Here is a 14227-nt window from a genome sequence, read left to right on the forward strand (position 1 = left end):
ACAGTGGTTGTCATCCTGCAGATACCTATAGGAAAAGCCCAAACTAGGAAAATAATTTTCTACCTTGAGCCACAGGCCAATTAAGATGTCTTCACTTATGTATCTTTATACTTTCTTCATTAAAACACACAATACATACACACTTATAAATAAGTGTATTTATTTAAATAAAACACATATACTCACATACTTATAAAGATGTATTGTTTTAAGGAAGAGAGAATAAAAACATGAATACAAAATCTTTTAAATGAACCCATAGAACTTCTGGGAAAGAAAAATATAATACTTAATTTAAACTTTATGGGATATGTTATGGGAAAAGTAGTGAGCTGAAAGACAGATCTGAAGGAATTATCTGGAAGGCAGCTTTGAGACAGATAAAGTGATAGAAAGTCAAAAAGAACTTAAAGTAAACTGAGTAGTAACATCCATTTAATCTATATTCCAGAGAATTGGGAACAATTTTGGGGTAAACATGTGACTTTTCAATCAAAGCTGGCTTCTCAACTTGGAAGGCAGTGAACAGGTAATCACTATCCTCAAATTGCTCAGAAAAAATAGCTGTCATTTGGAATTCTTTACCCAGCAAAACTATTTCAAACATTAGGGCAAAAGAAAAACATTCTCAGGCAAAGAAAAATGAGAGAGAATTTACCACCAATGGCAAAGCCACTGCTAAAGGTTTTACCTCAGGAAGAGCCAAAACTAACCCCCAAAGGAAATGTATACAAATATGATGAACAAGAAAATAGTAAACATGGGGATAGATTAAGATAAAAATGTCTAATAATTGTGGTTTATAAGAGCAAGAGAGTTAAATGGCATTCAATAGGGTTAACTACAGCAAAATACAGTACAACTATAGAATGTATTATGGAAGGTGGATGGTCAGAAATATATGTTTTGTATTTTACTTAATAATGATTAAGTTAGACTATTAACTACAGAACACAATGCATATTTTGAACCAGGGTTGGCAAACTCTTTCGGTAAAAAATGTGATAATAAATATTTAAGGCTCTGTGTTTCTGTTGCAACTACCCACCTCTGCTACTGCAGTGTGAAAGCAGCCATCCACCCTATGTACACTAATATGTGTGCACCTGTTCCAATAAAACTTTATTTACAAAAACAGGTTGTGGGTAGGATTTGACCCATGGGCTGTAGTATGCTGACATCTATTCTAAACCAGTAGAGGGAATAATTGCAATGTGGTAAAATGTAATCAATTCAACAAGATAAAAAAAGAGAAAAGGATAAAAAGAAACATAGCAAAAAGGAAGTATTGCATATAATAATATGATAGAACTATATCTGACTTAGTCATATGGTATTAAATGTAAATGGACTAAAAAGATCACTATTACCAGATTGGATTTAAAATACTAACTTCAACAACTAGTCACATTCTGTTCAAAAGAGGCACACCTAAAACTTAAAAACACAGGAAGGTTGAAAGTAAAATGAAGGTAAACATATATCAGGCAATACCCACAACAGCAAAACTGGATTAATCATATTAAGCCATTTCTAGGGAAATGAGTGTCAAAACATATCAATAAAACTTGTAATCACTATTGTCATTTCTAAGCTTTGATGTAAGACATAGGATTCCGTTTCAGAGCCATACAAAGTAAAAATTGATAGAATTTCAAGGAGAAATTAAAAGCGTACCTTTTTAGTGAGAGGTTTGAGCAAACCTCTCTCATTAACTGACAGATTAAGAGAAAAATGATCAGTGAAGATAGAGCAAATATGCCCATTTAACAAACATTAATTAATTAACATGTAGAGAACATTGAAGAATACACATTATTTTCCAGCAAATATGGAAAATGTATGAAAATCGATCATTTCACCCAACTTCAAAAACTAAGGTTGCTAAGTCGAACTACTTTGGTGACAAGAATATGTGGGCATATTGGAAGAATTTATTTCTCTCTTGTCTTTCTTGAGATATGCAAATAAATAATGAACAGAGTGCATCCTTTAGAAAGATTGCATCTGTGGGGATAGAGCGCTTCCTTTTGAATATAAGGACATACTGTTAGATTAATAATTGTTTTTCTGGGTTTTTATCCACCACTAAATTCCTTTAGAAGTATGGGAAACACATTACTATACTTTGTGTTTCCTCCATTCTTCAAAATTATGGTGTATTACTGTGTATTTTTTTAATCTAGAAGTTTCTACAAAAGGTTAGATAATTGTAACAAATTATTTTAGGAAATGAGGTAAAGAGAAATAAAATGGTAATTAAAACACAAAATTTTTAAAAAGGACATACTGTTGTTGCCTATTCAATTTTTGGCAAATCTTCTCATAAAATGGTTTCTAGAATGGCTTTTAAAATTGCCTGTTTAAAATTAATAAACAAAAAAATGATTTTACTCTGGCATATAATATTATTTCTTAATGTTATTAAGACTGGTCACTTGAAAACTACTTGTCTTTGAGATGAAGGTCTACAATACTCAACAACACTTGTTGATGTCAGTAAGCCTGTCTAAGGTGTCCTACTTAGGATATGAAATAAAGCATAAGGAAATGAACAAGCAATTCTCCAAAGATGTTGTGAAAAAAAGGAAAAATATTTGAAAAATCTTGGCTATTGAACATAATGGATCCAATGAATCTCATCTCATACAAACCTCCTAGTGTTATTACTAAGTCAAAATAAATAAGTACTTTTTGTATCCCCAATACGTGAACACAGCTTCCTGACCTTGATAACATTTTTTTCATTCCCGGGGAATGCCCTCCCTCAGTTCTGCCTGGTGATATTCTACCTATTCCTGGAGGCCCTTCTCATTTGCTACTTCCCTCAAAAAGACCAAATACACCAAACCAGATGTGTTTGATCCCTCTAATAAGCCACCACAGCCCTCTTGCTTCTGAGACATGTTTCCCATTATGCCAGCTACTATAGCTATTTGGAAAAACCTTCTACATTGTAAGATGAAGAAATTTACCATATCCACTCATTTATTAATTCCTTAAAAATTATCATAAAGATATTCTTGGAGCTGATGTTCTAGAAATGATTTGGAAATGACTAGCTTAATGTATTACTTTAATGGGAAACAGCAAACATAAAAGCAATACTGTCAAAATTGAGATAGAAGGGACTAGATTCCTTATTTTATTTTATTTTATTAAAAAAAAATTTTTGACCATACCAAGCAGCATCAGGGTTCTTAGGTCCCTGACCAGGGATCAAACCCATGCCCTCTGCAGTGGGAGCGTGGAGTCTTAACCACTGGATGGCCAGGGAAGCCCCGAGATTCCTTATTTTAAAATGAATGTCCCCCAAATATCTTTCACTTTTAGGGCATTCCATTCTAATCTCCATTTCATTAAGGTTTTTGTTTTTGTTTTTGTTTGTTTGTTTTTCCTGAGGTTTTATCTTGTTCTCTTGTTTGGAACATATTCCTCTATTTCTTCATTTTGCTTGACTTGCTGTGTTGGTTTCTATGCATTAGGTGAAACAGCCCCCCTCTCTCAGTCTTGTAGGGTTGGCCTTGAGAAGATGATGAACCTCATTGTTCAGCCCTGCCCTAGCTCTTGGCCAGCTCTCAAACTTTTGTGATTGTCCAAGCAGCCTATTTTACTTGAATAGCTCCTAATAGTTGAAGGTGTGCCAAGAGAGTCAGTGTTCTAAAGGGGAGGATCTCAGTCAGCACTTAAATTCAGGCTGATTGGCAGTTTGACCCTCAGGCAGCAGCTTTTAAATGATGCAAATATACAAGGTCCTGTGGGACCAGAAGCATAAACCCTGCTCAGGGTCAGGAGATCTAGAGGTGACAACTGTCAGGGTGTCCCCTGACAACTGTTGCAAAAATCGGGGCTCCATAGGAACGTGTAAGCTCCTTTCTGGGAGTGAGCTGCACTGAGGCAGAGGGAGAGTGCAAAGCTGGCATTAACCAGCCCACCTTCACTGAGGGCACCCTGTAGCCTCTAGATGTGTGTTGAACCTGAAGCTTGCCCCTCGGGTTAAACTCCAAGACAAGCAAGTCATCCTCTTTCAGAGAAAGGCTGGGGATGTGTTTCAGGCTGCTGTCTGTGCAGTGCCCTGGGGTGGTAGTTGGCCAAAAACTCTCTCCTGATTGTTACAGCCCTGTGGGACTCAGGAACACAAGGCCCCCTGGGCACCAGAGCCAGATGATGCAGACATGTCCCCTGGGGGCAGCTGCAAAATTCAGGGCAGCAGACATATACTAGCTCCCCTCCAAGAGATGCTGGTGCTGTGAAGCAGGGCAGCCTATGTAAAGTTGGTACCCACCCTCCGAGTCCTCAGGAAATGTTTACTGTCAGCCTTTAGATGTGTGTTTCATTAGAAGCCTGCCCCTCAGGCTGCAGCTACGACAATAAGATGACAATGTCTCAGGCTGTTGTCTGTGTAGTACCCTGGGATGGCAGCCAGCCAAGAACTGTCTCTCCATCGTCACAGTCCCCTGGGACCCAGGAAAGCAAGCCCCCCCATGGCCTCCAGAGCCAGGTGATCAAAGGGCATCCCCTGGGTGGCAGCCACAGACACCGGTCACCAGATGTAAAAACTGGGGCACCAGACATAGGAGACACTGGTCCTCTGGAGGATGTGGAGGGGGTGCCCATTGGACGGAGGCAGAGGCAGAGTGCAAAGACGGCCCTCAATGATAAAAGGGGGAAAAAAGTAAAAGGAAGAAGAAAAAAGGAATAAAAAGAAAGAAAAAGAATAAAAAAGGAAGAAAAACGGAGAAAAAAAGGTAAAAGAAAAGAATTAGAAAAAAAAAGAGAGAGAGATGGCCCCTGCTGGCTAATCCAGGCAGAGGGGGGAGGGGTAGCTGGAAGATGTGCCCCCTGGCCTCCATCCTGGAGGGTCTCAGCGGTCCCCAGCCCTCAGACCAGTGCTTTAAAATGAGCAAACGGGGGTCTCTTGCATCAAGTCCCGGGTGGTTTTCTAGGGCTGCCTCTGCTGTGCGGCAAGCCCTGTGCAGCCTGGAGGAGGCGTCTTCAGCTCATGACAGGCCATGGGTTTCGTGCAGGAACCACCTAGTTTTTTGTTTTTTGTTTTTTTTTTTTAAACATCTTTATTGGAGTATAATTGCTTTACAATGGTGTGTTAGTTTCTGCTTTATAACAAAGTGAATCAGTTATACATATACATATGTTCCCATATCTCTTTCCTCTTGCATCTCCCTCCCTCCCACCCTCCCTATCCCAACCCTCTAGGTGGTCACAAAGCACCGAGCTGATCTCCCTGTGCTATGCGGCTGCTTCCCACTAGCTATCTATTTTACGTTTGGTAGTGTATATATGTCCATGACACTCTCTCACCCTGTCACATCTCACCCCTCTGCCTCCCCATATCCTCAAGTCCATTCTCTAGTAGGTCTGTGTCTTTATTCCTGTCTTGCCACTAGGTTCTTCATGACCTTTTTTTTTTTTTTTTTTTTTTTCCACTACTGGGCATATACCCTGAGAAAACCATAATCCACTTAGTTTTTAAAGCCCATGTTCTGCAGGCTCCTCTCTCAGGTACTGGTTGTGGGGAAGGATGCTTTGCTCCTGGGGAAGCCCGGGAGTGAGCTCCCGGCCAACTGCGGGTCCCTGCGCCTGGGGTGGATTCACGGAGAGACTGTCCCAGCCTTTCCTACTCCCTTCCGGGGGGTTTCCCTCTCGTTTGCCCCATGTGAAGGGGTCTCTTCACCAGTTTTTAGGTCTTTTTCAGAGGACATTGTTCCTATATAGCTGTAGATTCAGCGCGCCCCTGGGAGGAGGCGAGTTCAGGATCTTACCCATCACGGTATTGAACCGGAATCTCTAACTCTACTCTGGATAAAACAAGGAGCATAATGGGGCCCACAGGATGATTACTTCTCAATTATAGGAGGAAAAAAGCCTCTGTAAGGCAGGAAGTGCTACTGCCTCGTTCCTATAGAGAAAATACAGAAGGGAGCACAGAGACAAGAGAAGTGATTTCTGTAGCATCTTTGGGAAGAGCAGTCCAGGGTCTTCCTCCTATGAACGTGGTCTGGATAAGGGGAAGGAAGGGGAGATCACTTACTGAGCTTCAGCCGAGGCTGGATTGCACCAAGTCGTTGAGAGTTTGATTTGGGACATGTTAATTTCTGAAGGAAAGGTCCAGAGACTCGTTAGAAACAGGCGTCCTGAGATTACAGAAGAGGTCCTGGCCAGACATATAAATCCATAAGTCATCAACATGTGATGGTGTTTAAAACCACATGATCAGTGAGGTCACCACTGCAGATAGAGATGACAGTGAATGACACTGCAGTGAATGACAACCCTTCCTCACTTTCTTACCCACAGCTCATTCACGATGAGGTCTACCTGTGAGAAACAGGTATTGACATGAAGACAATCATGGTTCTGCTCCCATCTGCCAGGGGGCTTTATGAATCACCTTATCTCTGTTTACTGAGAAAAGTCAATTAGAACTCCCTATAATTTACGCAGAAAATAAAATGTAAGTATTAATGTACTAAACATATTTATATAACTTTTGTCATAATAATTTTTGCTGTGCATTTGAAAGAGTCCAAGGAACTTCTGGAACGTGAATAGGGCAGTGAGATAAAACAGATAGATGAAACTAAATATCTGGGAACTGTTTGTATAAAATGTCATTGATATAAATGCTATATGCATATGAGTCCTTAATAAAGAACAAATTAAAAAGTAATGCATTTTGCCACAAATGAACCTATCTACAAAATAGAAACAGACTCAAGGACATAGAGAACAGACTGGTGGTTGCCAAGGGGGAGGGGGAGAGGGAGAGGGATGGATTGGGAGTTTGGGATTAGTAGATGCAAACTATTATATATAGAATGGATAAACAACAAAGTCCTCCTGTATAGCACAGGGAACTATATTCAATAACCTGTGATAAACCATAATGAAAAGAATATTAAAAAGAATGTATGTATATGTATAACTGAGTCACTTTGCTGTACAGCAGAAATTATCACATTATAAATCAACTATACTTCAATAAAAATTTTTTTAAGTCGTGCATTATCTTTTATCAATTCTATATGTGTAATGGGGTGGGGGGGGAAGAGCCTTAATGATAGCATTAAAGTTTAGAAGAGACATAAGGGAGGCATTTAAAATACTACTGAACATTGAAATGGCTCTCCAAGAAAAGACTTTGAAAAACTCTATCGAAGCGCTGTTGATTTTTCATCATCCCTATTTCTCAACTTTAACGAGATACAATTCTGCCTGAACTTTTTGGCTGTAAGTTTCTTTGTATATTATTAAAATTTCTTTTGTTTACATAGCTTTATTTTGAGCTAAAATATAGCTATTTGCTATTTGTAAAACTGAAGTTGTTTTCTGCATTAGGATCTACTTGGTAAGAAAGTTTGTTTTCTAGAGAACTGTATACACTAACACCAAATAATTTATATTACAAGGAAACAATATGAATACTAGTCCAAAATTTTCGAGATGTTGCAATATTAGTGTAACTATTCTGTAGGTGAACAATACTATTATTGGGTTAAGATGTGTAATTTATCATTAGATATAATCACGCACCATGTGTTAATACTATTTATAACAGTAGAATATACGGGTTTTTTTTCTGATACCTTTCTTGAATCTGTGCTGGTTGTTCTTATTTCAATTTTCACTAACTTTAAATATCAGTGCCTCAAATTTTGCCTCCAGAGCCTGGAGAAGTCTTTAAAATATGTTCTGTATTTTCTTTGTTTTATTATTCTAGGTTTCTAACAGTTCTCTTAGGAAGTGCTGTATCTTACATGATATTGTGGGAATTGATTCAGAAGAGTTTAGCCGAGTCTGCTGAATATTTAATTAGAATGAACATTTTGAAGAAGTCTGTGTTCTCACTTTGCCTTTGAAACCTCTCCTAACAAAGATGTGGAAAGGACCAAACAATCAAATCAGGAAGACAAATGCTTCCCCTGTTTGGAAATAAGTGTGCTAAACCGGTTAACTCTAATATTATTTGTAAAAAAGAAAATGAAATTAGAAAGATGCTTGACCTGAAAAAGCTGTGTAAATTGACACATGTGTCATTCTTGATGGTCTAGGAAAAGTAGCTTTCCTTGTGGAAGATTTTAAGTTTCTACTTATTAGAATTACATGAGACACACTCTAAAGACAATACAAATTGAAACAATTGTTGAGAAAAAATATAGGAACAATCTAATAGAAAATTAGTAAAAGTTTTAACTGGCATTTCCCCCCAAAAGAAAGAGTTATGGCCAAGTAGTATAAGAAACAATGTTCAACCTCACAACATTTATAAAAAACCAGAGACCACAATGAGTTAACATTTCACACCTGATTGGCAAATAGATTTTATCAAGGAATGCTTTAATACTGAGTGTGGGAGAGAATATGGATCATTACACTGCTAATAGGAGTGTAAGTTGGTAAAATAATTTTCAAAACAATCTAGCTTAATCGTGTAAAGAATATTCACATACTCTACCACCTAATGATTCCTTTTCTAAATATTCAGTATGCAAACACTTTTGGAGATCTGAACTAGGAAACGATACAAGAAGGCTTATAACAAAACTGTTTACCTTTTTTTTTTTCACATCTTTATTGGAGTATAAACGCTTTACAATCTTGTGTTAGTTTCTGCTGCATAACAAAGTGAATCAGCTATACATATACATATATCCCCATATCCCCTCCCTCTTGAGCCTCCCTCGTACTCTCCCTATCCCATCCCTGTAGGTCGTCACAAAGCACCGAGTTGATCTCCCTATACTATGCAGCAGCTTCCCACTAGCCATTCATTTTACATTTGGTAGTGTATATATGTCAATGCTACTCTCTCACTTCATCCCAGCTTCTGCTTCCCCCTCCCCATGCCCTCAAGTCCATTCTCTATGTCTCCGTCTTTATTCCTGCCCTGCCACTAGGTTCATCAGTACTGCTTTTTAAAATCCCATATATATGCATTAGCATATGGTATTTGTTTTTCTCTTTCTGACTTACTTCACTCTGTACGACAGATTCTAAGTCCATCCACCTCACTACAAATAACTCAATTACTTTCCTTTTTATGGTTGAGTAATATTCCATTGTATATGTGTGCCACATCTTTATCCATTCATCTGTTGATGGATATTTAGGTTGCTTCCATATCCTGGCTATTGTATATAGTGCTGCAATGAACACTGTGGTACATGTATATTTTTGAATTATGGTTTTCTCAGGGTGTATGCCCAGTAGTGGGATTGCTGGGTCATATGGTAGTTCTATTTTTAGTTTTTTTAAGGAACCTCCTTACGGTTCTCCATGGTGGCTGTATCAATTTACATTCCCACCAACAGTGCAGGATGGTTCTCTTTTCTCCACACCTTCTCCAGCATTTACTGTTTGTAGATTTTTTGATGATGGCCACTCTGATCGGTATGAGGTGATACCTCATTGTGGTTGTGATTTGCATTTCTCTAATGATTAGTGATGTTGAGCATCTTTTCATGTATTTGTTGGCCATCTGTATGTCTTCTTCGGAGAAAAGACTGTTTAGGTCTTTCCTCCATTTTTGGATTGTGTTTTTTGTTTTTGTGATATTGAGCTGTGTGAGCTGCTTGTATATTTTGGAGATTAATCCTTTGTCAGTTGTTTCATTTGCAAATATCTGCTCCCATTCTGAGGGTTGTCCTTTTGTCTTGTTTATGGTTTGCTTTGCTGTGCAAAAGCTTTTGAGTTTCATTAGATCCCACTTGTTTATTTTTGTTTTTATTTGCATTTCTCTAGGAGATGGGTCAAAAAGGATCTTGCTGTGACTTATGTCATAGAGTGTTCTGCCTATGTTTTCCTCTGAGAGTTTGATAGTGTCTGGCCTTACATTTAGGTCTTAATCCATTTTGAGTTTATTTTTGTGTATGGAGTTAGGGTGTGTTCTAATTTCATTCTTTTACATGTAGCTGTCCATTTTTCCAAGCACCACTTATTGAAGAGGCTGTCTTTTCTCCATTGTGTATTCTTGCTTCCTTTGTCAAAGATAAGGTGACCATATGTGTGGGTGTTTATCTCTGGGCTTTCTATCCTGTTCCATTGATCTGTATTCCTGTTTTTATGCCAGTACCATACTGTCTTGATTACTGTGGCTTTATAGTATAGTCTGAAGTCAGGGAACCTGATTCCTCCACCTCTGTTCCTATTAAAATTGCTTTGGTTATTTGGGGTCTTTTGTGTTTCCATACAATTTTTAAAATTTCTTGTTCTACTTCTGTAAAAAATGCCATTGGTAATTTGATAGGGATTGCATTGAACCTGTAGATTGCTTTGGGTAGTATAGTCATTTTCACAATATTGATTCTTCCAAACCAAGAGCATGGTATATCTCTTCATCTGTTCATGTTATCTTTGATTTCTTTCATCACTGTTTTATAGTTTTCTGAGTACAGGTCTTTTGCCTCCTTAGGTAGGTTTATTCCTAGGCATTTTATTCTTTTTGTTGCTATGGTAAATGGGATTGTTTCCTTAATTTTTCTTTCTGATCTTTTGTTGTTAGTGTATAGGAATACAAGAGATTTCTGTGCATTAATTTTGTATCCTACAACCTTACCAAATGCATTGATTAGTTCTAATAATTTTCTGGTGGCATCTTTAGGATTTTCTATGTATAGTGTCATGTCCTTGGCAAACAGTGACAGTTTTACTTCTTCTTTTCTAATTTGTATTCCTTTTATTTCTTTTTCTTCTCTGATTGCTGAGGCTAGGACTTCCTGTACTATGTTGAATAATAGTGACGAGAGTGGACATCCCCATGTTGTTCCTGATCTTAGAGGAAATGCTTTCAGTTTTTCACCGTTTAGAATGATGTTTGCTGTGAGTTTGTCATATATGGCTTTTATTGTGTTAAGGTAGGTTCCCTCTATGCCCACTATTTGGAGACTTTTTACCATAAACAGGTGTTGAATTTTGTCAAAAGCTTTTTCTACATCTATTGAGATGATCATATGGTTTTTATTCTTTAATTTGTTAATATGGTGTATCATATTGATTGATTTGCATATACTGAAGAATCCTTGCATTCCTGGGATAAATCTCACTTGATCCTTTGGTGTGTGATCCTGTTAATGTGTTGTTGGATTCTGTTTGCTAGTATTTTGTTGAGGATTTCTGCATCTCTGTTCATCAATGATATTGGTCTATAATTTTCTTTTTTTGTGATATCTTTGTCTGGTTTTGGTATCAGGGTGATGGTAGCCTCATAGAACGAGTTTGGGAGTATTCCACACTCTGCAATTTTTTGGAAGAGCTTGAGGATAGTTGTTAACTCTTCTCTAAATGTTTGATAGAATTCACCTGTGAAGCCATCTGGTCCTGGGCTTTTGTTTGTTGGAAGATTTTTACTTACAGTTTCAATTTCATTACCTGTGATTGGTCTGTTTATGCTTTCTAATTCTTCCTGGTTCAATCTTGGAAGGTTGTACTTTTCCAAGAATTTGTCCATTTCTTCCAGGTTGTCCATTTTATTGGCATATAGTTGCTTTTAGTAGTCTCTTAGGATGCTTTGTATTTCTGTGGTGTCTGTTGTAATCTCTCTTTTTGCATTTCTAATTTTATTGATTTGAGTCCTCTCCCTTTTTTGCTTGATGAGTCTGGCTAAAGGTTTATCAATTTTGTTTATCTTCTTAAAGAACCAGCTTTTAGTTTTATTGATCTTTGCTATTGTTTTCTTTGTTTCTATTTCATTTTTTTGTGTTCTGATCTTTATGATTTCTTTCCTTCTACTAACTGTGGGTTTTCTTTGTTCTTCTTTTTCTAGTTGCTTTAGGTGTAAGGTTAGGTTGTTTATTTGAGATTTTTCTTGTTTCTTGAGGTGAGCTTGAATTGCTATGAACTTCCCTCTTCGAACTGCTCTTGCTGCATCCCATAGGTTTTGGATCATCGTGTTTTCATCATCATTTGTTTCTAGGTATTTTTTGATTTCCTCTTTGATTTCTTCAATGATCTCTTGGTTATTTAGCAGTGCACTGTTTAACCTCCATGTATTTGTGTTTTTACTCTTTCTTCCTGTAATTGATTTCTAATCTCATAGAGTTGTGGTCAGAAAAGATGCCTGATACAATTTCAATTTTCTTAAATTTTCCAAGGCTTGATTTGTGACCCAAGATGTGATCTAATCTAGAGAATTTTCCGTGTGCACTTGAGAAGGAAGTGTATTCTTCCTCTTTTGGGTGGAATGTCCTAAAAATATCAATTAAGTCTATCTGGTCTATTGTGTCTTTTAAACTTGTGTTTCCTTATTTATTTTCTGTCTGGATGATCTGTCTATTGGTGTAAATGGGGTGTTAAAGTCCCCCACTATTATTGCATTACTGTCGATTTCTCCTTTTATGGCTGTTAACGTTTCCCTTATGTATTGAGGTGCTCCTATGTTGGGTGCATAAGTAATTATAATTGTTATGTTTTCTTCTTGGATTGTTCCCTTTATCATTATGTAGTGTGCTTCCTTATCTCTTGTAACAGTCTTTATTTTAAAGTCTATTTTATCTGATATGAGTATTGCTACTCCAACTTTCTTGTGACTACCATTTGTATGGCATATCTTTTTCCATCCCCTCACTTTCAGTCTGTATGTGTCGCTAGGTCTGAAGTCGGTTTCTTCTAGACAGCATATATAAGGGTCTTGTTGTTGTATCCATTCAGCCAGTCTTTGCCTTTTGCGTGGAGCATTTAATACATTTACATTCAAGGTGATTATTGATATGGATATGTATGTTCCTATTACCATTTTCTTAATTGATTTGGGTTTGTTTTTGTGGATCTTTTTCTTCTCTTGTGTTTCCCACTTAGAGAAGTTCCTTTAGTATTTGTTGTAAAACTAGTTTGATAGTGCTGAATTCTTGTAGTTTTTGCTTGTCTGTAAAACTTTTGATTCCTCCATCAAATCTGAATGAGATCCTTGCTGGGTAGAGTAGTCTTGGTTGTAGGTTTCTCTCTTTCATCACTTTAAATATGTCCTGCCACTCCCTTCTAGCTTGCAGAGTTTCTGCTGAAAGATCAGCTGTTAATCTTATGGGGATTCCGTTGTATGTTATTTGTTGCTTTTACCTTGCTGCTTTTAACATTTTTTCTTTGTATTTAATTTTTGATAGTTTGATTAATATGTGTCTCAGCGTGTTTCTCCTTGGGTTTGTCCTGTATGGGACTCTGCACTTCCTGGACTTGACTGACTATTTCCTTTCCCATGTTAGGGAAGTTTTCCACTACAGTCTCTTCAAAGATTTTCACAGACACTTTCTTTTTCTCTTCTTCTTCTGGGAGCCCTATAATTCGAATGTGGGTGTGTTTAATGTTGTCCCAGATGTCTTTGAAGCTGTCCTCAACTCTTTTCATTCTTTTTTTCTTTATTCTGCTCCCTGGCAGTTATTTCCACCATTTTATCTTCCAGCTCACTTATCCATTCTTCTGCCTCAGTTATTCTGCTTTTGAATCCTTCTAGAGTATTTTTAATTTTAGTTATTGTGTTGTTCATCATTGTTTGTTTGCTCTTTAGTTCTTCTAGATCCTTGTTAAATGTTTCTTGTATTTTTGCATTCTGTTTCTGGGATTTTGGATCATCTTTACTATCATTACTCTGAATTCTTTTTCAGGTAAGTTGCCTATTTTGTCTTCATTTATTTGGTCTTGTAGGTTTTTATCTTGCTCCTTCATCTGTAACATATTTTTTTATCATTTCTTTTTTTTTTTTTTTTTTTTTGATGGGTGTGGCTGTATTCCTGTTTTACTGGTTGTTTGGTCTGAGGCTTCCAGCACTGGAGTTTGCAGGCAGTTGGATAGAGCCGGGTCTTTGTGCCAAGATGAGGACCTCTGGGAGGCCTCACTCCAATTAATGTTCCCTGGGGTCTGAGGTTCTCTGTTAGTCCAGCGGTGTAGACTTGGAGCTCCCACCACAGGAGCTTGGGACCGACCTCTGGTCTGGGAACCAAGATCCTGCAAGCCACGTGGTGCAGCAAAAAAGAAAAAAGAAAAAAGGAGCAGTACAATAACAAAGAATAAAAAAGAAAATAAAATTAGAAATAAAAAATATATTAGGAAAAATAAAAATATAATTGAAACAACTACAACCAGGTAAAACAAAACCACAACAGAAAAAAAATAAGGAGCAGGGGGATCAAGCCAAGAGGGGCAGAACAATAACAAAGTATAAAGAATAAAATAAAATTAGAAAAATAAAAGATTTATTAGAAAAAATATATATAAATGAATC

The sequence above is a fragment of the Balaenoptera acutorostrata genome, chromosome 10, assembly GCF_949987535.1.
Source record: "Balaenoptera acutorostrata chromosome 10, mBalAcu1.1, whole genome shotgun sequence".
Taxonomy (NCBI): Eukaryota; Metazoa; Chordata; class Mammalia; order Artiodactyla; family Balaenopteridae; genus Balaenoptera; species Balaenoptera acutorostrata.